At 39.3% G+C, this 24,806-nt stretch overlaps 32 pseudogenes; all 32 read right to left on the bottom strand.

The window, feature by feature from the left end:
- Window positions 1-619: 619 nt before the first annotated feature.
- LOC113084538 (uncharacterized) lies at window positions 620-738 on the bottom strand (annotated as a pseudogene).
- A 375-nt stretch (window positions 739-1,113) lies between these two features.
- Window positions 1,114-1,232, bottom strand: LOC113084525 (uncharacterized; annotated as a pseudogene).
- A 488-nt stretch (window positions 1,233-1,720) lies between these two features.
- Window positions 1,721-1,839, bottom strand: LOC113084507 (uncharacterized; annotated as a pseudogene).
- A 908-nt stretch (window positions 1,840-2,747) lies between these two features.
- On the bottom strand, window positions 2,748-2,866 carry LOC113084548 (uncharacterized; annotated as a pseudogene).
- A 360-nt stretch (window positions 2,867-3,226) lies between these two features.
- LOC113084524 (uncharacterized) lies at window positions 3,227-3,345 on the bottom strand (annotated as a pseudogene).
- A 486-nt stretch (window positions 3,346-3,831) lies between these two features.
- On the bottom strand, window positions 3,832-3,950 carry LOC113084506 (uncharacterized; annotated as a pseudogene).
- A 966-nt stretch (window positions 3,951-4,916) lies between these two features.
- On the bottom strand, window positions 4,917-5,035 carry LOC113084547 (uncharacterized; annotated as a pseudogene).
- A 360-nt stretch (window positions 5,036-5,395) lies between these two features.
- LOC113084523 (uncharacterized) lies at window positions 5,396-5,514 on the bottom strand (annotated as a pseudogene).
- A 486-nt stretch (window positions 5,515-6,000) lies between these two features.
- On the bottom strand, window positions 6,001-6,119 carry LOC113084505 (uncharacterized; annotated as a pseudogene).
- A 549-nt stretch (window positions 6,120-6,668) lies between these two features.
- Window positions 6,669-6,787, bottom strand: LOC113084504 (uncharacterized; annotated as a pseudogene).
- Window positions 6,788-7,579: 792 nt separating this feature from the next.
- Window positions 7,580-7,698, bottom strand: LOC113084537 (uncharacterized; annotated as a pseudogene).
- Window positions 7,699-8,059: 361 nt separating this feature from the next.
- Window positions 8,060-8,178, bottom strand: LOC113084521 (uncharacterized; annotated as a pseudogene).
- Window positions 8,179-8,664: 486 nt separating this feature from the next.
- On the bottom strand, window positions 8,665-8,783 carry LOC113084503 (uncharacterized; annotated as a pseudogene).
- Window positions 8,784-9,333: 550 nt separating this feature from the next.
- On the bottom strand, window positions 9,334-9,452 carry LOC113084502 (uncharacterized; annotated as a pseudogene).
- Window positions 9,453-10,245: 793 nt separating this feature from the next.
- LOC113084536 (uncharacterized) lies at window positions 10,246-10,364 on the bottom strand (annotated as a pseudogene).
- A 365-nt stretch (window positions 10,365-10,729) lies between these two features.
- LOC113084520 (uncharacterized) lies at window positions 10,730-10,848 on the bottom strand (annotated as a pseudogene).
- A 487-nt stretch (window positions 10,849-11,335) lies between these two features.
- On the bottom strand, window positions 11,336-11,454 carry LOC113084501 (uncharacterized; annotated as a pseudogene).
- A 793-nt stretch (window positions 11,455-12,247) lies between these two features.
- Window positions 12,248-12,366, bottom strand: LOC113084535 (uncharacterized; annotated as a pseudogene).
- Window positions 12,367-12,742: 376 nt separating this feature from the next.
- LOC113084519 (uncharacterized) lies at window positions 12,743-12,861 on the bottom strand (annotated as a pseudogene).
- Window positions 12,862-13,351: 490 nt separating this feature from the next.
- LOC113084518 (uncharacterized) lies at window positions 13,352-13,470 on the bottom strand (annotated as a pseudogene).
- A 489-nt stretch (window positions 13,471-13,959) lies between these two features.
- LOC113084546 (uncharacterized) lies at window positions 13,960-14,078 on the bottom strand (annotated as a pseudogene).
- A 907-nt stretch (window positions 14,079-14,985) lies between these two features.
- Window positions 14,986-15,104, bottom strand: LOC113084545 (uncharacterized; annotated as a pseudogene).
- Window positions 15,105-15,463: 359 nt separating this feature from the next.
- Window positions 15,464-15,582, bottom strand: LOC113084517 (uncharacterized; annotated as a pseudogene).
- Window positions 15,583-16,067: 485 nt separating this feature from the next.
- LOC113084534 (uncharacterized) lies at window positions 16,068-16,186 on the bottom strand (annotated as a pseudogene).
- A 965-nt stretch (window positions 16,187-17,151) lies between these two features.
- On the bottom strand, window positions 17,152-17,270 carry LOC113084544 (uncharacterized; annotated as a pseudogene).
- Window positions 17,271-17,631: 361 nt separating this feature from the next.
- Window positions 17,632-17,750, bottom strand: LOC113084516 (uncharacterized; annotated as a pseudogene).
- A 486-nt stretch (window positions 17,751-18,236) lies between these two features.
- On the bottom strand, window positions 18,237-18,355 carry LOC113084522 (uncharacterized; annotated as a pseudogene).
- A 551-nt stretch (window positions 18,356-18,906) lies between these two features.
- LOC113084511 (uncharacterized) lies at window positions 18,907-19,025 on the bottom strand (annotated as a pseudogene).
- A 792-nt stretch (window positions 19,026-19,817) lies between these two features.
- LOC113084543 (uncharacterized) lies at window positions 19,818-19,936 on the bottom strand (annotated as a pseudogene).
- Window positions 19,937-20,297: 361 nt separating this feature from the next.
- On the bottom strand, window positions 20,298-20,416 carry LOC113084515 (uncharacterized; annotated as a pseudogene).
- A 486-nt stretch (window positions 20,417-20,902) lies between these two features.
- On the bottom strand, window positions 20,903-21,021 carry LOC113084500 (uncharacterized; annotated as a pseudogene).
- Window positions 21,022-21,985: 964 nt separating this feature from the next.
- Window positions 21,986-22,104, bottom strand: LOC113084541 (uncharacterized; annotated as a pseudogene).
- Window positions 22,105-24,806: the final 2,702 nt, after the last annotated feature.

The raw sequence follows: 24,806 nt of genomic DNA, 5'->3' as shown, positions 1-24,806 counted from the left end.
CTCTTTTTTTTTTTTTTTTTTTTTTAAAGATTATTATATAATTAGTAATACATTTCCAATAATATTAGAGCACCTGGTTTTCCGAGGCGGTCTCCCATCCAAACACTAAACAGGTCCATAGCTTCTAAGATTCAAAGATTGGGCATTGACTCTTTTTGTTTCAAGATAATTATATAATTAGTACAAATTTCCAAAAATATTACAGCAAATGGTATTCCGAGGCGGTCTCCCATCCAAGCACTAAACAGGTCCATACCTCCTAAGATTCAAAGATTGGGCATTTACTCTTTTTTTTTTTTTTTTTGCAAGATTTTTATGTAATTAGTAAAAATTGCCAAAAATATTACAGCAACTGGTATTTCCCGGCCGTCTTCCATCCAAGTACTAACCAGGCAAAACCTGCTATTATTCAGAGATCGGGCATTGACTTTTTTTTTTTTCAAAATTATTATATAATTTGTGAAAAATTTCCAAAAATCTTAAAGCAACTGGTATTACCAGGGTGTCTCCCATCCAATTACTAACCAGGCCCATACCTGCTAAGATTCAGATATGGGGCATTGACTCCTTTCTTTTTTTCTTGCAAGATTATTATATAATTTGTGAAAAATTTCCAAAAATCTTAAAGCAACTGGTATTACCAGGGGGTCTCCCATCCAATTACTAACCAGGCCGAAACCTGCTTAGTTTCCGAGCTCAGACATGATCTGGCATAGCCAGGGTGGTATGGCCATAAGCGAAGACTGCTGCAAAGAGAGAGCTATTTAAAGATCAGTCAATCTAATCGCCGGTACATTATATAAGTAGGAAAGAAAACCCTAAAGCTTAAAGCACCTGGTATTCCCAGGCGGTCTCCCATCCAAGCACTAACCAGGCCAATACCTGCTAAGATTAAGAGATCGGGCATTGACTCTTTTTTTTTTTTTTTTTTTTTTTTTTTAAGATTATTATATAATTAGTAATAAATTTCCAATAATATTAGAGCACCTGGTATTCCGAGGCGGTCTCCCATCCAGACACTAAACAGGTCCATGACTGCTAAGATTCAAAGAATGGGCATTGACTCTTTTTTTTTTTTAAGATTATTATATAATTTGTGAAAAATTTACAAAAATCTTAAAGCAACTGGTATTACCAGGGGGTCTCCCATCCAATTACTAACCAGGCCCACACCTGCTTAGCTTCCGAGCTCAGACATGATCTGGCATAGCCAGGGTGGTATGGCCATAAGCGAAGACTGCTGCAAAGAGAGAGCTATTTAAAGATCAGCCAATCTAATCGCCGGTACATTATACAGGACCAAACCTGCTTAGCTTCCGAGAGCAGACGAGATCAGGCATAGCCAGGTTGTTACGGTCGCAAGCGAAGGATACTGCAAAGAGAGGACTATTTAAAGATCAGCCAATCAAATCGCCCATACATTATATAAGTAGGAATGAAAACCCAAAAGCTTACAGCACCTGGTATTCCCAGGCGGTCTCCCATCCAAGCACTAACCAGGCCAATACCTGCTAAGATTAAGAGATCAGGCATTGGCTCTTTTTTTTAAAGATTATTATATAATTAGTAATAAATTTCCAATAATATTAGAGCACCTGGTATTACCAGGGGGTCTCCCATCCAAACACTACACAGGTCCATGACTGCTAAGATTCAAAGAATGGGCATTGACTCTTTTTTTTTTCAAGATTATTATATAATTTGTGAAAAATTTACAAAAATCTTAAAGCAACTGGTATTACCAGGGGGTCTCCCATCCAATTACTAACCAGGCCCAAACCTGCTTAGCTTCCGAGCTCAGACATGATCTGGCATAGCCAGGGTGGTATGGCCATAAGCGAAGACTGCTGCAAAGAGAGAGCTATTTAAAGATCAGCCAATCTAATCGCCGGTACATTATACAGGACCAAACCTGCTTAGCTTCCGAGAGCAGACGAGTTCAGGCATAGCCAGGTTGTTACGGTCGCAAGCGAAGGATACTGCAAAGAGAGGACTATTTAAAGATCAGCCAATCAAATCGCCCATACATTATATAAGTAGGAATGAAAACCCAAAAGCTTACAGCACCTGGTATTCCGAGGCGGTCTCCAATCCAAGCACTAACCAGGCCAATACCTGCTAAGATTAAGAGATCAGGCATTGGCTCTTTTTTTAAGATTATTATATAATTAGTAATAAATTTCCAATAATATTAGAGCACATGGTATTACCAGGGGGTCTCCCATCCAAACACTAAACAGGTCCATAGCTGCTAAGATTCAAAGATTGGGCATTGACTCTTTTTGTTTCAAGATAATTATATAATTAGTACAAATTTCCAAAAATATTACAGCAAATGGTATTCCGAGGCGGTCTCTTATCCAAGCACTAAACAGGTCCATACCTCCTAAGATTCAAAGATTGGGCATTTACTCTTTTTTTTTTTTTTTTGCAAGATTTTTATGTAATTAGTAAAAATTGCCAAAAATATTACAGCAACTGGTATTTCCCGGCCGTCTTCCATCCAAGTACTAACCAGGCAAAACCTGCTATTATTCAGAGATCGGGCATTGACTTTTTTTTTTTTTTCAAAATTATTATATAATTTGTGAAAAATTTCCAAAAATCTTAAAGCAACTGGTATTACCAGGGTGTCTCCCATCCAATTCCTAACCAGGCCCATACCTGCTAAGATTCAGATATGGGGCATTGACTCCTTTCTTTTTTTCTTGCAAGATTATTATATAATTTGTGAAAAATTTACAAAAATCTTAAAGCAACTGGTATTACCAGGGGGTCTCCCATCCAATTACTAACCAGGCCGAAACCTGCTTAGTTTCCGAGCTCAGACATGATCTGGCATAGCCAGGGTGGTATAGCCATAAGCGAAGACTGCTGCAAAGAGAGAGCTATTTAAAGATCAGTCAATCTAATCGCCGGTACATTATATAAGTAGGAAAGAAAACCCTAAAGCTTAAAGCACCTGGTATTCCCAGGCGGTCTCCCATCCAAGCACTAACCAGGCCAATACCTGCTAAGATTAAGAGATCGGGCATTGACTCTTTTTTTTTTTTTTAAGATTATTATATAATTAGTAATAAATTTCCAATAATATTAGAGCACCTGGTCTTCCGAGGCGGTCTCCCATCCAGACACTAAACAGGTCCATGACTGCTAAGATTCAAAGAATGGGCATTGACTCTTTTTTTTTCAAGATTATTATATAATTTGTGAAAAATTTACAAAAATCTTAAAGCAACTGGTATTACCAGGGGGTCTCCCATCCAATTACTAACCAGGCCCACACCTGCTTAGCTTCCGAGCTCAGACATGATCTGGCATAGCCAGGGTGGTATGGCCATAAGCGAAGACTGCTGCAAAGAGAGAGCTATTTAAAGATCAGCCAATCTAATCGCCGGTACATTATACAGGACCAAACCTGCTTAGCTTCCGAGAGCAGACGAGATCAGGCATAGCCAGGTTGTTACGGTCGCAAGCGAAGGATACTGCAAAGAGAGGACTATTTAAAGATCAGCCAATCAAATCGCCCATACATTATATAAGTAGGAATGAAAACCCAAAAGCTTACAGCACCTGGTATTCCCAGGCGGTCTCCCATCCAAGCACTAACCAGGCCAATACCTGCTAAGATTAAGAGATCAGGCATTGGCTCTTTTTTTTAAGATTATTATATAATTAGTAATAAATTTCCAATAATATTAGAGCACCTGGTATTACCAGGGGGTCTCCCATCCAAACACTACACAGGTCCATGACTGCTAAGATTCAAAGAATGGGCATTGACTCTTTTTTTTTCAAGATTATTATATAATTTGTGAAAAATTTACAAAAATCTTAAAGCAACTGGTATTACCAGGGGGTCTCCCATCCAATTACTAACCAGGCCCAAACCTGCTTAGCTTCCGAGCTCAGACATGATCTGGCATAGCCAGGGTGGTATGGCCATAAGCGAAGACTGCTGCAAAGAGAGAGCTATTTAAAGATCAGCCAATCTAATCGCCGGTACATTATATAAGTAGGAAAGAAAACCCTAAAGCTTAAAGATCAGCCAATCTAATCGCCGGTACATTATACAGGACCAAACCTGCTTAGCTTCCGAGAGCAGACGAGTTCAGGCATAGCCAGGTTGTTACGGTCGCAAGCGAAGGATACTGCAAAGAGAGGACTATTTAAAGATCAGCCAATCAAATCGCCCATACATTATATAAGTAGGAATGAAAACCCAAAAGCTTACAGCACCTGGTATTCCGAGGCGGTCTCCAATCCAAGCACTAACCAGGCCAATACCTGCTAAGATTAAGAGATCAGGCATTGGCTCTTTTTTTAAGATTATTATATAATTAGTAATAAATTTCCAATAATATTAGAGCACATGGTATTACCAGGGGGTCTCCCATCCAAACACTAAACAGGTCCATAGCTGCTAAGATTCAAAGATTGGGCATTGACTCTTTTTGTTTCAAGATAATTATATAATTAGTACAAATTTCCAAAAATATTACAGCAAATGGTATTCCGAGGCGGTCTCTTATCCAAGCACTAAACAGGTCCATACCTCCTAAGATTCAAAGATTGGGCATTTACTCTTTTTTTTTTTTTTGCAAGATTTTTATGTAATTAGTAAAAATTGCCAAAAATATTACAGCAACTGGTATTTCCCGGCCGTCTTCCATCCAAGTACTAACCAGGCAAAACCTGCTATTATTCAGAGATCGGGCATTGACTTTTTTTTTTTTTCAAAATTATTATATAATTTGTGAAAAATTTCCAAAAATCTTAAAGCAACTGGTATTACCAGGGTGTCTCCCATCCAATTCCTAACCAGGCCCATACCTGCTAAGATTCAGATATGGGGCATTGACTCCTTTCTTTTTTTCTTGCAAGATTATTATATAATTTGTGAAAAATTTACAAAAATCTTAAAGCAACTGGTATTACCAGGGGGTCTCCCATCCAATTACTAACCAGGCCGAAACCTGCTTAGTTTCCGAGCTCAGACATGATCTGGCATAGCCAGGGTGGTATAGCCATAAGCGAAGACTGCTGCAAAGAGAGAGCTATTTAAAGATCAGTCAATCTAATCGCCGGTACATTATATAAGTAGGAAAGAAAACCCTAAAGCTTAAAGCACCTGGTATTCCCAGGCGGTCTCCCATCCAAGCACTAACCAGGCCAATACCTGCTAAGATTAAGAGATCGGGCATTGACTCTTTTTTTTTTTTTTAAGATTATTATATAATTAGTAATAAATTTCCAATAATATTAGAGCACCTGGTCTTCCGAGGCGGTCTCCCATCCAGACACTAAACAGGTCCATGACTGCTAAGATTCAAAGAATGGGCATTGACTCTTTTTTTTTCAAGATTATTATATAATTTGTGAAAAATTTACAAAAATCTTAAAGCAACTGGTATTACCAGGGGGTCTCCCATCCAATTACTAACCAGGCCCACACCTGCTTAGCTTCCGAGCTCAGACATGATCTGGCATAGCCAGGGTGGTATGGCCATAAGCGAAGACTGCTGCAAAGAGAGAGCTATTTAAAGATCAGCCAATCTAATCGCCGGTACATTATACAGGACCAAACCTGCTTAGCTTCCGAGAGCAGACGAGATCAGGCATAGCCAGGTTGTTACGGTCGCAAGCGAAGGATACTGCAAAGAGAGGACTATTTAAAGATCAGCCAATCAAATCGCCCATACATTATATAAGTAGGAATGAAAACCCAAAAGCTTACAGCACCTGGTATTCCCAGGCGGTCTCCCATCCAAGCACTAACCAGGCCAATACCTGCTAAGATTAAGAGATCAGGCATTGGCTCTTTTTTTTAAGATTATTATATAATTAGTAATAAATTTCCAATAATATTAGAGCACCTGGTATTACCAGGGGGTCTCCCATCCAAACACTACACAGGTCCATGACTGCTAAGATTCAAAGAATGGGCATTGACTCTTTTTTTTTCAAGATTATTATATAATTTGTGAAAAATTTACAAAAATCTTAAAGCAACTGGTATTACCAGGGGGTCTCCCATCCAATTACTAACCAGGCCCAAACCTGCTTAGCTTCCGAGCTCAGACATGATCTGGCATAGCCAGGGTGGTATGGCCATAAGCGAAGACTGCTGCAAAGAGAGAGCTATTTAAAGATCAGCCAATCTAATCGCCGGTACATTATATAAGTAGGAAAGAAAACCCTAAAGCTTAAAGATCAGCCAATCTAATCGCCGGTACATTATACAGGACCAAACCTGCTTAGCTTCCGAGAGCAGACGAGATCAGGCATAGCCAGGTTGTTACGGTCGCAAGCGAAGGATACTGCAAAGAGAGGACTATTTAAAGATCAGCCAATCAAATCGCCCATACATTATATAAGTAGGAATGAAAACCCAAAAGCTTACAGCACCTGGTATTCCTAGGCGGTCTCCCATCCAAGCACTAACCAGGCCAATACCTGCTAAGATTAAGAGATCGGGCATTGGCTCTTTTTTTTAAAGATTATTATATAATTAGTAATAAATTTCCAATAACATTAGAGCACCTGGTATTACCAGGGGGTCTCCCATCCAAACACTACACAGGTCCATGACTGCTAAGATTCAAAGAATGGGCATTGACTCTTTTTTTTTTCAAGATTATTATATAATTTGTGAAAAATTTACAAAAATCTTAAAGCAACTGGTATTACCAGGGGGTCTCCCATCCAATTACTAACCAGGCCCAAACCTGCTTAGCTTCCGAGCTCAGACATGATCTGGCATAGCCAGGGTGGTATGGCCATAAGCGAAGACTGCTGCAAAGAGAGAGCTATTTAAAGATCAGCCAATCTAATCGCCGGTACATTATATAAGTAGGAAAGAAAACCCTAAAGCTTAAAGCACCTGGTATTCCCAGGCGGTCTCCCATCCAAGCAGTAACCAGGCCAATACCTGCTAAGATTAAGAGATCGGGCATTGACTCTTTTTTTTTTTTTTTTTTTTTTTAAAGATTATTATATAATTAGTAATACATTTCCAATAATATTAGAGCACCTGGTTTTCCGAGGCGGTCTCCCATCCAAACACTAAACAGGTCCATAGCTTCTAAGATTCAAAGATTGGGCATTGACTCTTTTTGTTTCAAGATAATTATATAATTAGTACAAATTTCCAAAAATATTACAGCAAATGGTATTCCGAGGCGGTCTCCCATCCAAGCACTAAACAGGTCCATACCTCCTAAGATTCAAAGATTGGGCATTTACTCTTTTTTTTTTTTTTTTGCAAGATTTTTATGTAATTAGTAAAAATTGCCAAAAATATTACAGCAACTGGTATTTCCCGGCCGTCTTCCATCCAAGTACTAACCAGGCAAAACCTGCTATTATTCAGAGATCGGGCATTGACTTTTTTTTTTTTTCAAAATTATTATATAATTTGTGAAAAATTTCCAAAAATCTTAAAGCAACTGGTATTACCAGGGTGTCTCCCATCCAATTACTAACCAGGCCCATACCTGCTAAGATTCAGATATGGGGCATTGACTCCTTTCTTTTTTTCTTGCAAGATTATTATATAATTTGTGAAAAATTTCCAAAAATCTTAAAGCAACTGGTATTACCAGGGGGTCTCCCATCCAATTACTAACCAGGCCGAAACCTGCTTAGTTTCCGAGCTCAGACATGATCTGGCATAGCCAGGGTGGTATGGCCATAAGCGAAGACTGCTGCAAAGAGAGAGCTATTTAAAGATCAGTCAATCTAATCGCCGGTACATTATATAAGTAGGAAAGAAAACCCTAAAGCTTAAAGCACCTGGTATTCCCAGGCGGTCTCCCATCCAAGCACTAACCAGGCCAATACCTGCTAAGATTAAGAGATCGGGCATTGACTCTTTTTTTTTTTTTTTAAGATTATTATATAATTAGTAATAAATTTCCAATAATATTAGAGCACCTGGTCTTCCGAGGCGGTCTCCCATCCAGACACTAAACAGGTCCATGACTGCTAAGATTCAAAGAATGGGCATTGACTCTTTTTTTTTCAAGATTATTATATAATTTGTGAAAAATTTACAAAAATCTTAAAGCAACTGGTATTACCAGGGGGTCTCCCATCCAATTACTAACCAGGCCCACACCTGCTTAGCTTCCGAGCTCAGACATGATCTGGCATAGCCAGGGTGGTATGGCCATAAGCGAAGACTGCTGCAAAGAGAGAGCTATTTAAAGATCAGCCAATCTAATCGCCGGTACATTATACAGGACCAAACCTGCTTAGCTTCCGAGAGCAGACGAGATCAGGCATAGCCAGGTTGTTACGGTCGCAAGCGAAGGATACTGCAAAGAGAGGACTATTTAAAGATCAGCCAATCAAATCGCCCATACATTATATAAGTAGGAATGAAAACCCAAAAGCTTACAGCACCTGGTATTCCCAGGCGGTCTCCCATCCAAGCACTAACCAGGCCAATACCTGCTAAGATTAAGAGATCAGGCATTGGCTCTTTTTTTTAAGATTATTATATAATTAGTAATAAATTTCCAATAATATTAGAGCACCTGGTATTACCAGGGGGTCTCCCATCCAAACACTACACAGGTCCATGACTGCTAAGATTCAAAGAATGGGCATTGACTCTTTTTTTTTCAAGATTATTATATAATTTGTGAAAAATTTACAAAAATCTTAAAGCAACTGGTATTACCAGGGGGTCTCCCATCCAATTACTAACCAGGCCCAAACCTGCTTAGCTTCCGAGCTCAGACATGATCTGGCATAGCCAGGGTGGTATGGCCATAAGCGAAGACTGCTGCAAAGAGAGAGCTATTTAAAGATCAGCCAATCTAATCGCCGGTACATTATATAAGTAGGAAAGAAAACCCTAAAGCTTAAAGATCAGCCAATCTAATCGCCGGTACATTATACAGGACCAAACCTGCTTAGCTTCCGAGAGCAGACGAGATCAGGCATAGCCAGGTTGTTACGGTCGCAAGCGAAGGATACTGCAAAGAGAGGACTATTTAAAGATCAGCCAATCAAATCGCCCATACATTATATAAGTAGGAATGAAAACCCAAAAGCTTACAGCACCTGGTATTCCTAGGCGGTCTCCCATCCAAGCACTAACCAGGCCAATACCTGCTAAGATTAAGAGATCGGGCATTGGCTCTTTTTTTTAAAGATTATTATATAATTAGTAATAAATTTCCAATAACATTAGAGCACCTGGTATTACCAGGGGGTCTCCCATCCAAACACTACACAAGTCCATGACTGCTAAGATTCAAAGAATGGGCATTGACTCTTTTTTTTTTTCAAGATTATTATATAATTTGTGAAAAATTTACAAAAATCTTAAAGCAACTGGTATTACCAGGGGGTCTCCCATCCAATTACTAACCAGGCCCAAACCTGCTTAGCTTCCGAGCTCAGACATGATCTGGCATAGCCAGGGTGGTATGGCCATAAGCGAAGACTGCTGCAAAGAGAGAGCTATTTAAAGATCAGCCAATCTAATCGCCGGTACATTATATAAGTAGGAAAGAAAACCCTAAAGCTTAAAGCACCTGGTATTCCCAGGCGGTCTCCCATCCAAGCAGTAACCAGGCCAATACCTGCTAAGATTAAGAGATCGGGCATTGACTCTTTTTTTTTTTTTTTTTTTTTTTAAAGATTATTATATAATTAGTAATACATTTCCAATAATATTAGAGCACCTGGTTTTCCGAGGCGGTCTCCCATCCAAACACTAAACAGGTCCATAGCTTCTAAGATTCAAAGATTGGGCATTGACTCTTTTTGTTTCAAGATAATTATATAATTAGTACAAATTTCCAAAAATATTACAGCAAATGGTATTCCGAGGCGGTCTCCCATCCAAGCACTAAACAGGTCCATACCTCCTAAGATTCAAAGATTGGGCATTTACTCTTTTTTTTTTTTTTTTTGCAAGATTTTTATGTAATTAGTAAAAATTGCCAAAAATATTACAGCAACTGGTATTTCCCGGCCGTCTTCCATCCAAGTACTAACCAGGCAAAACCTGCTATTATTCAGAGATCGGGCATTGACTTTTTTTTTTTTTCAAAATTATTATATAATTTGTGAAAAATTTCCAAAAATCTTAAAGCAACTGGTATTACCAGGGTGTCTCCCATCCAATTACTAACCAGGCCCATACCTGCTAAGATTCAGATATGGGGCATTGACTCCTTTCTTTTTTTCTTGCAAGATTATTATATAATTTGTGAAAAATTTCCAAAAATCTTAAAGCAACTGGTATTACCAGGGGGTCTCCCATCCAATTACTAACCAGGCCGAAACCTGCTTAGTTTCCGAGCTCAGACATGATCTGGCATAGCCAGGGTGGTATGGCCATAAGCGAAGACTGCTGCAAAGAGAGAGCTATTTAAAGATCAGTCAATCTAATCGCCGGTACATTATATAAGTAGGAAAGAAAACCCTAAAGCTTAAAGCACCTGGTATTCCCAGGCGGTCTCCCATCCAAGCACTAACCAGGCCAATACCTGCTAAGATTAAGAGATCGGGCATTGACTCTTTTTTTTTTTTTTTTTTTAAGATTATTATATAATTAGTAATAAATTTCCAATAATATTAGAGCACCTGGTCTTCCGAGGCGGTCTCCCATCCAGACACTAAACAGGTCCATGACTGCTAAGATTCAAAGAATGGGCATTGACTCTTTTTTTTTCAAGATTATTATATAATTTGTGAAAAATTTACAAAAATCTTAAAGCAACTGGTATTACCAGGGGGTCTCCCATCCAATTACTAACCAGGCCCACACCTGCTTAGCTTCCGAGCTCAGACATGATCTGGCATAGCCAGGGTGGTATGGCCATAAGCGAAGACTGCTGCAAAGAGAGAGCTATTTAAAGATCAGCCAATCTAATCGCCGGTACATTATACAGGACCAAACCTGCTTAGCTTCCGAGAGCAGACGAGATCAGGCATAGCCAGGTTGTTACGGTCGCAAGCGAAGGATACTGCAAAGAGAGGACTATTTAAAGATCAGCCAATCAAATCGCCCATACATTATATAAGTAGGAATGAAAACCCAAAAGCTTACAGCACCTGGTATTCCCAGGCGGTCTCCCATCCAAGCACTAACCAGGCCAATACCTGCTAAGATTAAGAGATCAGGCATTGGCTCTTTTTTTTAAGATTATTATATAATTAGTAATAAATTTCCAATAATATTAGAGCACCTGGTATTACCAGGGGGTCTCCCATCCAAACACTACACAGGTCCATGACTGCTAAGATTCAAAGAATGGGCATTGACTCTTTTTTTTTTCAAGATTATTATATAATTTGTGAAAAATTTACAAAAATCTTAAAGCAACTGGTATTACCAGGGGGTCTCCCATCCAATTACTAACCAGGCCCAAACCTGCTTAGCTTCCGAGCTCAGACATGATCTGGCATAGCCAGGGTGGTATGGCCATAAGCGAAGACTGCTGCAAAGAGAGAGCTATTTAAAGATCAGCCAATCTAATCGCCGGTACATTATATAAGTAGGAAAGAAAACCCTAAAGCTTAAAGCACCTGGTATTCCCAGGCGGTCTCCATCCAAGCAGTAACTAGGCCAATACCTGCTAAGATTAAGAGATCGGGCATTGACTCTTTTTTTTTTTTTTTTTTTTTTTTAAAGATTATTATATAATTAGTAATACATTTCCAATAATATTAGAGCACCTGGTTTTCCGAGGCGGTCTCCCATCCAAACACTAAACAGGTCCATAGCTTCTAAGATTCAAAGATTGGGCATTGACTCTTTTTGTTTCAAGATAATTATATAATTAGTACAAATTTCCAAAAATATTACAGCAAATGGTATTCCGAGGCGGTCTCCCATCCAAGCACTAAACAGGTCCATACCTCCTAAGATTCAAAGATTGGGCATTTACTCTTTTTTTTTTTTTTTTTGCAAGATTTTTATGTAATTAGTAAAAATTGCCAAAAATATTACAGCAACTGGTATTTCCCGGCCGTCTTCCATCCAAGTACTAACCAGGCAAAACCTGCTATTATTCAGAGATCGGGCATTGACTTTTTTTTTTTTTCAAAATTATTATATAATTTGTGAAAAATTTCCAAAAATCTTAAAGCAACTGGTATTACCAGGGTGTCTCCCATCCAATTACTAACCAGGCCCATACCTGCTAAGATTCAGATATGGGGCATTGACTCCTTTCTTTTTTTCTTGCAAGATTATTATATAATTTGTGAAAAATTTCCAAAAATCTTAAAGCAACTGGTATTACCAGGGGGTCTCCCATCCAATTACTAACCAGGCCGAAACCTGCTTAGTTTCCGAGCTCAGACATGATCTGGCATAGCCAGGGTGGTATGGCCATAAGCGAAGACTGCTGCAAAGAGAGAGCTATTTAAAGATCAGTCAATCTAATCGCCGGTACATTATATAAGTAGGAAAGAAAACCCTAAAGCTTAAAGCACCTGGTATTCCCAGGCGGTCTCCCATCCAAGCACTAACCAGGCCAATACCTGCTAAGATTAAGAGATCGGGCATTGACTCTTTTTTTTTTTTTTTTTTTTTTTTTTTTAAGATTATTATATAATTAGTAATAAATTTCCAATAATATTAGAGCACCTGGTATTCCGAGGCGGTCTCCCATCCAGACACTAAACAGGTCCATGACTGCTAAGATTCAAAGAATGGGCATTGACTCTTTTTTTTTTTTAAGATTATTATATAATTTGTGAAAAATTTACAAAAATCTTAAAGCAACTGGTATTACCAGGGGGTCTCCCATCCAATTACTAACCAGGCCCACACCTGCTTAGCTTCCGAGCTCAGACATGATCTGGCATAGCCAGGGTGGTATGGCCATAAGCGAAGACTGCTGCAAAGAGAGAGCTATTTAAAGATCAGCCAATCTAATCGCCGGTACATTATACAGGACCAAACCTGCTTAGCTTCCGAGAGCAGACGAGATCAGGCATAGCCAGGTTGTTACGGTCGCAAGCGAAGGATACTGCAAAGAGAGGACTATTTAAAGATCAGCCAATCAAATCGCCCATACATTATATAAGTAGGAATGAAAACCCAAAAGCTTACAGCACCTGGTATTCCCAGGCGGTCTCCCATCCAAGCACTAACCAGGCCAATACCTGCTAAGATTAAGAGATCAGGCATTGGCTCTTTTTTTTAAAGATTATTATATAATTAGTAATAAATTTCCAATAATATTAGAGCACCTGGTATTCCGAGGCGGTCTCCCATCCAGACACTAAACAGGTCCATGACTGCTAAGATTCAAAGAATGGGCATTGACTCTTTTTTTTTTTTTAAGATTATTATATAATTTGTGAAAAATTTACAAAAATCTTAAAGCAACTGGTATTACCAGGGGGTCTCCCATCCAATTACTAACCAGGCCCACACCTGCTTAGCTTCCGAGCTCAGACATGATCTGGCATAGCCAGGGTGGTATGGCCATAAGCGAAGACTGCTGCAAAGAGAGAGCTATTTAAAGATCAGCCAATCTAATCGCCGGTACATTATACAGGACCAAACCTGCTTAGCTTCCGAGAGCAGACGAGATCAGGCATAGCCAGGTTGTTACGGTCGCAAGCGAAGGATACTGCAAAGAGAGGACTATTTAAAGATCAGCCAATCAAATCGCCCATACATTATATAAGTAGGAATGAAAACCCAAAAGCTTACAGCACCTGGTATTCCCAGGCGGTCTCCCATCCAAGCACTAACCAGGCCAATACCTGCTAAGATTAAGAGATCAGGCATTGGCTCTTTTTTTTAAAGATTATTATATAATTAGTAATAAATTTCCAATAATATTAGAGCACCTGGTATTACCAGGGGGTCTCCCATCCAAACACTACACAGGTCCATGACTGCTAAGATTCAAAGAATGGGCATTGACTCTTTTTTTTTTTCAAGATTATTATATAATTTGTGAAAAATTTACAAAAATCTTAAAGCAACTGGTATTACCAGGGGGTCTCCCATCCAATTACTAACCAGGCCCAAACCTGCTTAGCTTCCGAGCTCAGACATGATCTGGCATAGCCAGGGTGGTATGGCCATAAGCGAAGACTGCTGCAAAGAGAGAGCTATTTAAAGATCAGCCAATCTAATCGCCGGTACATTATACAGGACCAAACCTGCTTAGCTTCCGAGAGCAGACGAGTTCAGGCATAGCCAGGTTGTTACGGTCGCAAGCGAAGGATACTGCAAAGAGAGGACTATTTAAAGATCAGCCAATCAAATCGCCCATACATTATATAAGTAGGAATGAAAACCCAAAAGCTTACAGCACCTGGTATTCCGAGGCGGTCTCCAATCCAAGCACTAACCAGGCCAATACCTGCTAAGATTAAGAGATCAGGCATTGGCTCTTTTTTTAAGATTATTATATAATTAGTAATAAATTTCCAATAATATTAGAGCACATGGTATTACCAGGGGGTCTCCCATCCAAACACTAAACAGGTCCATAGCTGCTAAGATTCAAAGATTGGGCATTGACTCTTTTTGTTTCAAGATAATTATATAATTAGTACAAATTTCCAAAAATATTACAGCAAATGGTATTCCGAGGCGGTCTCTTATCCAAGCACTAAACAGGTCCATACCTCCTAAGATTCAAAGATTGGGCATTTACTCTTTTTTTTTTTTTTTGCAAGATTTTTATGTAATTAGTAAAAATTGCCAAAAATATTACAGCAACTGGTATTTCCCGGCCGTCTTCCATCCAAGTACTAACCAGGCAAAACCTGCTATTATTCAGAGATCGGGCATTGACTTTTTTTTTTTTTTCAAAATTATTATATAATTTGTGAAAAATTTCCAAAAATCTTAAAGCAACTGGTATTACCAGGGTGTCTCCCATCCAATTCCTAACCAGGCCCATACCTGCTAAGATTCAGATATGGGGCATTGACTCCTTTCTTTTTTTCTTGCAAGATTATTATATAATTTGTGAAAAATTTACAAAAATCTTAAAGCAACTGGTATTACCAGGGGGTCTCCCATCCAATTACTAACCAGGCCGAAACCTGCTTAGTTTCCGAGCTCAGACATGATCTGGCATAGCCAGGGTGGTATAGCCATAAGCGAAGACTGCTGCAAAGAGAGAGCTATTTAAAGATCAGTCAATCTAATCGCCGGTACATTATATAAGTAGGAAAGAAAACCCTAAAGCTTAAAGCACCTGGTATTCCCAGGCGGTCTCCCATCCAAGCACTAACCAGGCCAATACCTGCTAAGATTAAGAGATCGGGCATTGACTCTTTTTTTTTTTTTAAGATTATTATATAATTAGTAATAAATTTCCAATAATATTAGAGCACCTGGTCTTCCGAGGCGGTCTCCCATCCAGACACTAAACAGGTCCATGACTGCTAAGATTCAAAGAATGGGCATTGACTCTTTTTTTTTCAAGATTATTATATAATTTGTGAAAAATTTACAAAAATCTTAAAGCAACTGGTATTACCAGGGGGTCTCCCATCCAATTACTAACCAGGCCCACACCTGCTTAGCTTCCGAGCTCAGACATGATCTGGCATAGCCAGGGTGGTATGGCCATAAGCGAAGACTGCTGCAAAGAGAGAGCTATTTAAAGATCAGCCAATCTAATCGCCGGTACATTATACAGGACCAAACCTGCTTAGCTTCCGAGAGCAGACGAGATCAGGCATAGCCAGGTTGTTACGGTCGCAAGCGAAGGATACTGCAAAGAGAGGACTATTTAAAGATCAGCCAATCAAATCGCCCATACATTATATAAGTAGGAATGAAAACCCAAAAGCTTACAGCACCTGGTATTCCCAGGCGGTCTCCCATCCAAGCACTAACCAGGCCAATACCTGCTAAGATTAAGAGATCAGGCATTGGCTCTTTTTTTAAGATTATTATATAATTAGTAATAAATTTCCAATAATATTAGAGCACCTGGTATTACCAGGGGGTCTCCCATCCAAACACTACACAGGTCCATGACTGCTAAGATTCAAAGAATGGGCATTGACTCTTTTTTTTTCAAGATTATTATATAATTTGTGAAAAATTTACAAAAATCTTAAAGCAACTGGTATTACCAGGGGGTCTCCCATCCAATTACTAACCAGGCCCAAACCTGCTTAGCTTCCGAGCTCAGACATGATCTGGCATAGCCAGGGTGGTATGGCCATAAGCGAAGACTGCTGCAAAGAGAGAGCTATTTAAAGATCAGCCAATCTAATCGCCGGTACATTATATAAGTAGGAAAGAAAACCCTAAAGCTTAAAGATCAGCCAATCTAATCGCCGGTACATTATACAGGACCAAACCTGCTTAGCTTCCGAGAGCAGACGAGTTCAGGCATAGCCAGGTTGTTACGGTCGCAAGCGAAGGATACTGCAAAGAGAGGACTATTTAAAGATCAGCCAATCAAATCGCCCATACATTATATAAGTAGGAATGAAAACCCAAAAGCTTACAGCACCTGGTATTCCGAGGCGGTCTCCAATCCAAGCACTAACCAGGCCAATACCTGCTAAGATTAAGAGATCAGGCATTGGCTCTTTTTTTAAGATTATTATATAATTAGTAATAAATTTCCAATAATATTAGAGCACATGGTATTACCAGGGGGTCTCCCATCCAAACACTAAACAGGTCCATAGCTGCTAAGATTCAAAGATTGGGCATTGACTCTTTTTGTTTCAAGATAATTATATAATTAGTACAAATTTCCAAAAATATTACAGCAAATGGTATTCCGAGGCGGTCTCTTATCCAAGCACTAAACAGGTCCATACCTCCTAAGATTCAAAGATTGGGCATTTACTCTTTTTTTTTTTTTGCAAGATTTTTATGTAATTAGTAAAAATTGCCAAAAATATTACAGCAACTGGTATTTCCCGGCCGTCTTCCATCCAAGTACTAACCAGGCAAAACCTGCTATTATTCAGAGATCGGGCATTGACTTTTTTTTTTTTTCAAAATTATTATATAATTTGTGAAAAATTTCCAAAAATCTTAAAGCAACTGGTATTACCAGGGTGTCTCCCATCCAATTCCTAACCAGGCCCATACCTGCTAAGATTCAGATATGGGGCATTGACTCCTTTCTTTTTTTCTTGCAAGATTATTATATAATTTGTGAAAAATTTACAAAAATCTTAAAGCAACTGGTATTACCAGGGGGTCTCCCATCCAATTACTAACCAGGCCGAAACCTGCTTAGTTTCCGAGCTCAGACATGATCTGGCATAGCCAGGGTGGTATAGCCATAAGCGAAGACTGCTGCAAAGAGAGAGCTATTTAAAGATCAGTCAATCTAATCGCCGGTACATTATATAAGTAGGAAAGAAAACCCTAAAGCTTAAAGCACCTGGTATTCCCAGGCGGTCTCCCATCCAAGCACTAACCAGGCCAATACCTGCTAAGATTAAGAGATCGGGCATTGACTCTTTTTTTTTTTTTTTAAGATTATTATATAATTAGTAATAAATTTCCAATAATATTAGAGCACCTGGTCTTCCGAGGCGGTCTCCCATCCAGACACTAAACAGGTCCATGACTGCTAAGATTCAAAGAATGGGCATTGACTCTTTTTTTTTCAAGATTATTATATAATTTGTGAAAAATTTACAAAAATCTTAAAGCAACTGGTATTACCAGGGGGTCTCCCATCCAATTACTAACCAGGCCCACACCTGCTTAGCTTCCGAGCTCAGACATGATCTGGCATAGCCAGGGTGGTATGGCCATAAGCGAAGACTGCTGCAAAGAGAGAGCTATTTAAAGATCAGCCAATCTAATCGCCGGTACATTATACAGGACCAAACCTGCTTAGCTTCCGAGAGCAGACGAGATCAGGCATAGCCAGGTTGTTACGGTCGCAAGCGAAGGATACTGCAAAGAGAGGACTATTTAAAGATCAGCCAATCAAATCGCCCATACATTATATAAGTAGGAATGAAAACCCAAAAGCTTACAGCACCTGGTATTCCCAGGCGGTCTCCCATCCAAGCACTAACCAGGCCAATACCTGCTAAGATTAAGAGATCAGGCATTGGCTCTTTTTTTTAAGATTATTATATAATTAGTAATAAATTTCCAATAATATTAGAGCACCTGGTATTACCAGGGGGTCTCCCATCCAAACACTACACAGGTCCATGACTGCTAAGATTCAAAGAATGGGCATTGACTCTTTTTTTTTCAAGATTATTATATAATTTGTGAAAAATTTACAAAAATCTTAAAGCAACTGGTATTACCAGGGGGTCTCCCATCCAATTACTAACCAGGCCCAAACCTGCTTAGCTTCCGAGCTCAGACATGATCTGGCATAGCCAGGGTGGTATGGCCATAAGCGAAGACTGCTGCAAAGAGAGAGCTATTTAAAGATCAGCCAATCTAATCGCCGGTACATTATATAAGTAGGAAAGAAAACCCCTAAAGCTTAAAGATCAGCCAATCTAATCGCCGGTACATTATACAGGACCAAACCTGCTTAGCTTCCGAGAGCAGACGAGATCAGGCATAGCCAGGTTGTTACGGTCGCAAGCGAAGGATACTGCAAAGAGAGGACTATTTAAAGATCAGCCAATCAAATCGCCCATACATTATATAAGTAGGAATGAAAACCCAAAAGCTTACAGCACCTGGTATTCCTAGGCGGTCTCCCATCCAAGCACTAACCAGGCCAATACCTGCTAAGATTAAGAGATCGGGCATTGGCTCTTTTTTTTAAAGATTATTATATAATTAGTAATAAATTTCCAATAACATTAGAGCACCTGGTATTACCAGGGGGTCTCCCATCCAAACACTACACAAGTCCATGACTGCTAAGATTCAAAGAATGGGCATTGACTCTTTTTTTTTTTCAAGATTATTATATAATTTGTGAAAAATTTACAAAAATCTTAAAGCAACTGGTATTACCAGGGGGTCTCCCATCCAATTACTAACCAGGCCCAAACCTGCTTAGCTTCCGAGCTCAGACATGATCTGGCATAGCCAGGGTGGTATGGCCATAAGCGAAGACTGCTGCAAAGAGAGAGCTATTTAAAGATCAGCCAATCTAATCGCCGGTACATTATATAAGTAGGAAAGAAAACCCTAAAGCTTAAAGCACCTGGTATTCCCAGGCGGTCTCCCATCCAAGCAGTAACCAGGCCAATACCTGCTAAGATTAAGAGATCGGGCATTGACTCTTTTTTTTTTTTTTTTTTTTTTTAAAGATTATTATATAATTAGTAATACATTTCCAATAATATTAGAGCACCTGGTTTTCCGAGGCGGTCTCCCATCCAAACACTAAACAGGTCCATAGCTTCTAAGATTCAAAGATTGGGCATTGACTCTTTTTGTTTCAAGATAATTATATAATTAGTACAAATTTCCAAAAATATTACAGCAAATGGTATTCCGAGGCGGTCTCCCATCCAAGCACTAAACAGGTCCATACCTCCTAAGATTCAAAGATTGGGCATTTACTCTTTTTTTTTTTTTTTTGCAAGATTTTTATGTAATTAGTAAAAATTGCCAAAAATATTACAGCAACTGGTATTTCCCGGCCGTCTTCCATCCAAGTACTAACCAGGCAAAACCTGCTATTATTCAGAGATCGGGCATTGACTTTTTTTTTTTTTCAAAATTATTATATAATTTGTGAAAAATTTCCAAAAATCTTAAAGCAACTGGTATTACCAGGGTGTCTCCCATCCAATTCCTAACCAGGCCCATACCTGCTAAGATTCAGATATGGGGCATTGACTCCTTTCTTTTTTTCTTGCAAGATTATTATATAATTTGTGAAAAATTTACAAAAATCTTAAAGCAACTGGTATTACCAGGGGGTCTCCCATCCAATTACTAACCAGGCCGAAACCTGCTTAGTTTCCGAGCTCAGACATGATCTGGCATAGCCAGGGTGGTATAGCCATAAGCGAAGACTGCTGCAAAGAGAGAGCTATTTAAAGATCAGTCAATCTAATCGCCGGTACATTATATAAGTAGGAAAGAAAACCCTAAAGCTTAAAGCACCTGGTATTCCCAGGCGGTCTCCCATCCAAGCACTAACCAGGCCAATACCTGCTAAGATTAAGAGATCGGGCATTGACTCTTTTTTTTTTTTTTTAAGATTATTATATAATTAGTAATAAATTTCCAATAATATTAGAGCACCTGGTCTTCCGAGGCGGTCTCCCATCCAGACACTAAACAGGTCCATGACTGCTAAGATTCAAAGAATGGGCATTGACTCTTTTTTTTTCAAGATTATTATATAATTTGTGAAAAATTTACAAAAATCTTAAAGCAACTGGTATTACCAGGGGGTCTCCCATCCAATTACTAACCAGGCCCACACCTGCTTAGCTTCCGAGCTCAGACATGATCTGGCATAGCCAGGGTGGTATGGCCATAAGCGAAGACTGCTGCAAAGAGAGAGCTATTTAAAGATCAGCCAATCTAATCGCCGGTACATTATACAGGACCAAACCTGCTTAGCTTCCGAGAGCAGACGAGATCAGGCATAGCCAGGTTGTTACGGTCGCAAGCGAAGGATACTGCAAAGAGAGGACTATTTAAAGATCAGCCAATCAAATCGCCCATACATTATATAAGTAGGAATGAAAACCCAAAAGCTTACAGCACCTGGTATTCCCAGGCGGTCTCCCATCCAAGCACTAACCAGGCCAATACCTGCTAAGATTAAGAGATCAGGCATTGGCTCTTTTTTTTAAGATTATTATATAATTAGTAATAAATTTCCAATAATATTAGAGCACCTGGTATTACCAGGGGGTCTCCCATCCAAACACTACACAGGTCCATGACTGCTAAGATTCAAAGAATGGGCATTGACTCTTTTTTTTTCAAGATTATTATATAATTTGTGAAAAATTTACAAAAATCTTAAAGCAACTGGTATTACCAGGGGGTCTCCCATCCAATTACTAACCAGGCCCAAACCTGCTTAGCTTCCGAGCTCAGACATGATCTGGCATAGCCAGGGTGGTATGGCCATAAGCGAAGACTGCTGCAAAGAGAGAGCTATTTAAAGATCAGCCAATCTAATCGCCGGTACATTATATAAGTAGGAAAGAAAACCCTAAAGCTTAAAGATCAGCCAATCTAATCGCCGGTACATTATACAGGACCAAACCTGCTTAGCTTCCGAGAGCAGACGAGTTCAGGCATAGCCAGGTTGTTACGGTCGCAAGCGAAGGATACTGCAAAGAGAGGACTATTTAAAGATCAGCCAATCAAATCGCCCATACATTATATAAGTAGGAATGAAAACCCAAAAGCTTACAGCACCTGGTATTCCGAGGCGGTCTCCAATCCAAGCACTAACCAGGCCAATACCTGCTAAGATTAAGAGATCAGGCATTGGCTCTTTTTTTAAGATTATTATATAATTAGTAATAAATTTCCAATAATATTAGAGCACATGGTATTACCAGGGGGTCTCCCATCCAAACACTAAACAGGTCCATAGCTGCTAAGATTCAAAGATTGGGCATTGACTCTTTTTGTTTCAAGATAATTATATAATTAGTACAAATTTCCAAAAATATTACAGCAAATGGTATTCCGAGGCGGTCTCTTATCCAAGCACTAAACAGGTCCATACCTCCTAAGATTCAAAGATTGGGCATTTACTCTTTTTTTTTTTTTTGCAAGATTTTTATGTAATTAGTAAAAATTGCCAAAAATATTACAGCAACTGGTATTTCCCGGCCGTCTTCCATCCAAGTACTAACCAGGCAAAACCTGCTATTATTCAGAGATCGGGCATTGACTTTTTTTTTTTTCAAAATTATTATATAATTTGTGAAAAATTTCCAAAAATCTTAAAGCAACTGGTATTACCAGGGTGTCTCCCATCCAATTCCTAACCAGGCCCATACCTGCTAAGATTCAGATATGGGGCATTGACTCCTTTCTTTTTTTCTTGCAAGATTATTATATAATTTGTGAAAATTTACAAAAATCTTAAAGCAACTGGTATTACCAGGGGGTCTCCCATCCAATTACTAACCAGGCCGAAACCTGCTTAGTTTCCGAGCTCAGACATGATCTGGCATAGCCAGGGTGGTATAGCCATAAGCGAAGACTGCTGCAAAGAGAGAGCTATTTAAAGATCAGTCAATCTAATCGCCGGTACATTATATAAGTAGGAAAAGAAAACCCTAAAGCTTAAAGCACCTGGTATTCCCAGGCGGTCTCCCATCCAAGCACTAACCAGGCCAATACCTGCTAAGATTAAGAGATCGGGCATTGACTCTTTTTTTTTTTTTTAAGATTATTATATAATTAGTAATAAATTTCCAATAATATTAGAGCACCTGGTCTTCCGAGGCGGTCTCCCATCCAGACACTAAACAGGTCCATGACTGCTAAGATTCAAAGAATGGGCATTGACTCTTTTTTTTTCAAGATTATTATATAATTTGTGAAAAATTTACAAAAATCTTAAAGCAACTGGTATTACCAGGGGGTCTCCCATCCAATTTACTAACCAGGCCCACACCTGCTTAGCTTCCGAGCTCAGACATGATCTGGCATAGCCAGGGTGGTATGGCCATAAGCGAAGACTGCTGCAAAGAGAGAGCTATTTAAAGATCAGCCAATCTAATCGCCGGTACATTATACAGGACCAAACCTGCTTAGCTTCCGAGAGCAGACGAGATCAGGCATAGCCAGGTTGTTACGGTCGCAAGCGAAGGATACTGGCAAAGAGAGGACTATTTAAAGATCAGCCAATCAAATCGCCCATACATTATATAAGTAGGAATGAAAACCCCAAAAGCTTACAGCACCTGGTATTCCCAGGCGGTCTCCCATCCAAGCACTAACCAGGCCAATACCTGCTAAGATTAAGAGATCAGGCATTGGCTCTTTTTTTTAAGATTATTATATAATTAGTAATAAATTTCCAATAATATTAGAGCACCTGGTATTACCAGGGGGTCTCCCATCCAAACACTACACAGGTCCATGACTGCTAAGATTCAAAGAATGGGCATTGACTCTTTTTTTTTCAAGATTATTATATAATTTGTGAAAAATTTACAAAAATCTTAAAGCAACTGGTATTACCAGGGGGTCTCCCATCCAATTTACTAACCAGGCCCAAACCTGCTTAGCTTTCCCGAGCTCAGACATGATCTGGCATAGCCAGGGTGGTATGGCCATAAGCGAAGACTGCTGCAAAGAGAGAGCTATTTAAAGATCAGCCAATCTAATCGCCCGGTACATTATATAAGTAGGAAAGAAAACCCTAAAGCTTAAAGATCAAGCCAATCTAATCGCCGGTACATTATACAGGACCAAACCTGCTTAGCTTCCGAGAAGCAGACGAGATCAGGCATAGGCCAGGTTGTTACGGTCGCAAGCGAAGGATACTGCAAAGAGAGGACTATTTAAAGATCAGCCAATTCAAATCGCCCATACATTATATAAGTAGGAATGAAAACCCAAAAGCTTACAGCACCTGGTATTCCTAGGCGGTCTCCCATCCAAGCACTAACCAGGCCAATACCTGCTAAGATTAAGAGATCGGGCATTGGCTCTTTTTTTAAAGATTATTATATAATTAGTAATAAATTTCCAATAACATTAGAGCACCTGGTATTACCAGGGGGTCTCCCATCCAAACACTACACAAGTCCATGACTGCTAAGATTCAAAGAATGGGCATTGACTCTTTTTTTTTTTCAAGATTATTATATAATTTGTGAAAATTTACAAAAATCTTAAAGCAACGGTATTTACCAGGGGGGTCTCCCATCCAATTACTAACCAGGCCCAAACCTGCTTAGCTTCCGAGCTCAGACATGATCTGGCATAGCCCCAGGGTGGTATGGCCATAAGCGAAGACTGCTGCAAAGAGAGAGCTATTTAAAGATCAGCCAATCTAATCGCCGGTACATTATATAAGTAGGGAAAGAAACCCTAAAGCTTAAAGCACCTGGTATTCCCAGGCGGTCTCCCATCCCAAGCCAGTAACCAGGCCAATACCTGCTAAGATTAAGAGATCGGGCATTGACTCTTTTTTTTTTTTTTTTTTTTTTAAAGATTATTATATAATTAGTAATACATTTCCAATAATATTAGAGCACCTGGTTTTCCGAGGCGGTCTCCCATCCAAACACTAAACAGGTCCATAGCTTCTAAGATTCAAAGATTGGGCATTGACTCTTTTTGTTTCAAGATAATTATATAATTAGTACAAATTTCCAAAAATATTACAGCAAATGGTATTCCGAGGCGGTCTCCCATCCAAGCACTAAACAGGTCCATACCTCCTAAGATTCAAAGATTGGGCATTTACTCTTTTTTTTTTTTTTTTTGCAAGATTTTTATGTAATTAGTAAAAATGCCAAAAATATTACAGCAACTGGTATTTCCCGGCCGTCTTCCATCCAAGTACTAACCAGGCAAAACCTGCTAGATTCAGAGATCGGGCATTGACTTTTTTTTTTTTTCAAAATTATTATATAATTTGTGAAAAATTTCCAAAATCTTAAAGCAACTGGTATTACCAGGGTGGTCTCCATCCAATTACTAACCAGGCCCATACCTGCTAAGATTCAGATATGGGGCATTGACTCCTTTCTTTTTTCTGCAAGATTATTATATATTTGTGAAAAATTTCCAAAAATCTTAAAGCAACTGGTATTACCAGGGGGTCTCCCATCCAATTACTAACCAGGCCGAAACTGCTTAGTTTCCGAGCTCAGACATGATCTGGCATAAGCCAGGGTGGTATGGCCATAAGCAAGACTGCTGCAAAGAGAGAGCTATTAAA

Source organism: Carassius auratus, unplaced genomic scaffold, assembly GCF_003368295.1.
Source record: "Carassius auratus strain Wakin unplaced genomic scaffold, ASM336829v1 scaf_tig00040175, whole genome shotgun sequence".
In the NCBI taxonomy this organism is placed as follows: Eukaryota; Metazoa; Chordata; class Actinopteri; order Cypriniformes; family Cyprinidae; genus Carassius; species Carassius auratus.
The sequence above is the reverse complement of the archived record's forward strand: the minus strand, read 5'-3'. Positions and strand labels throughout refer to the sequence as shown.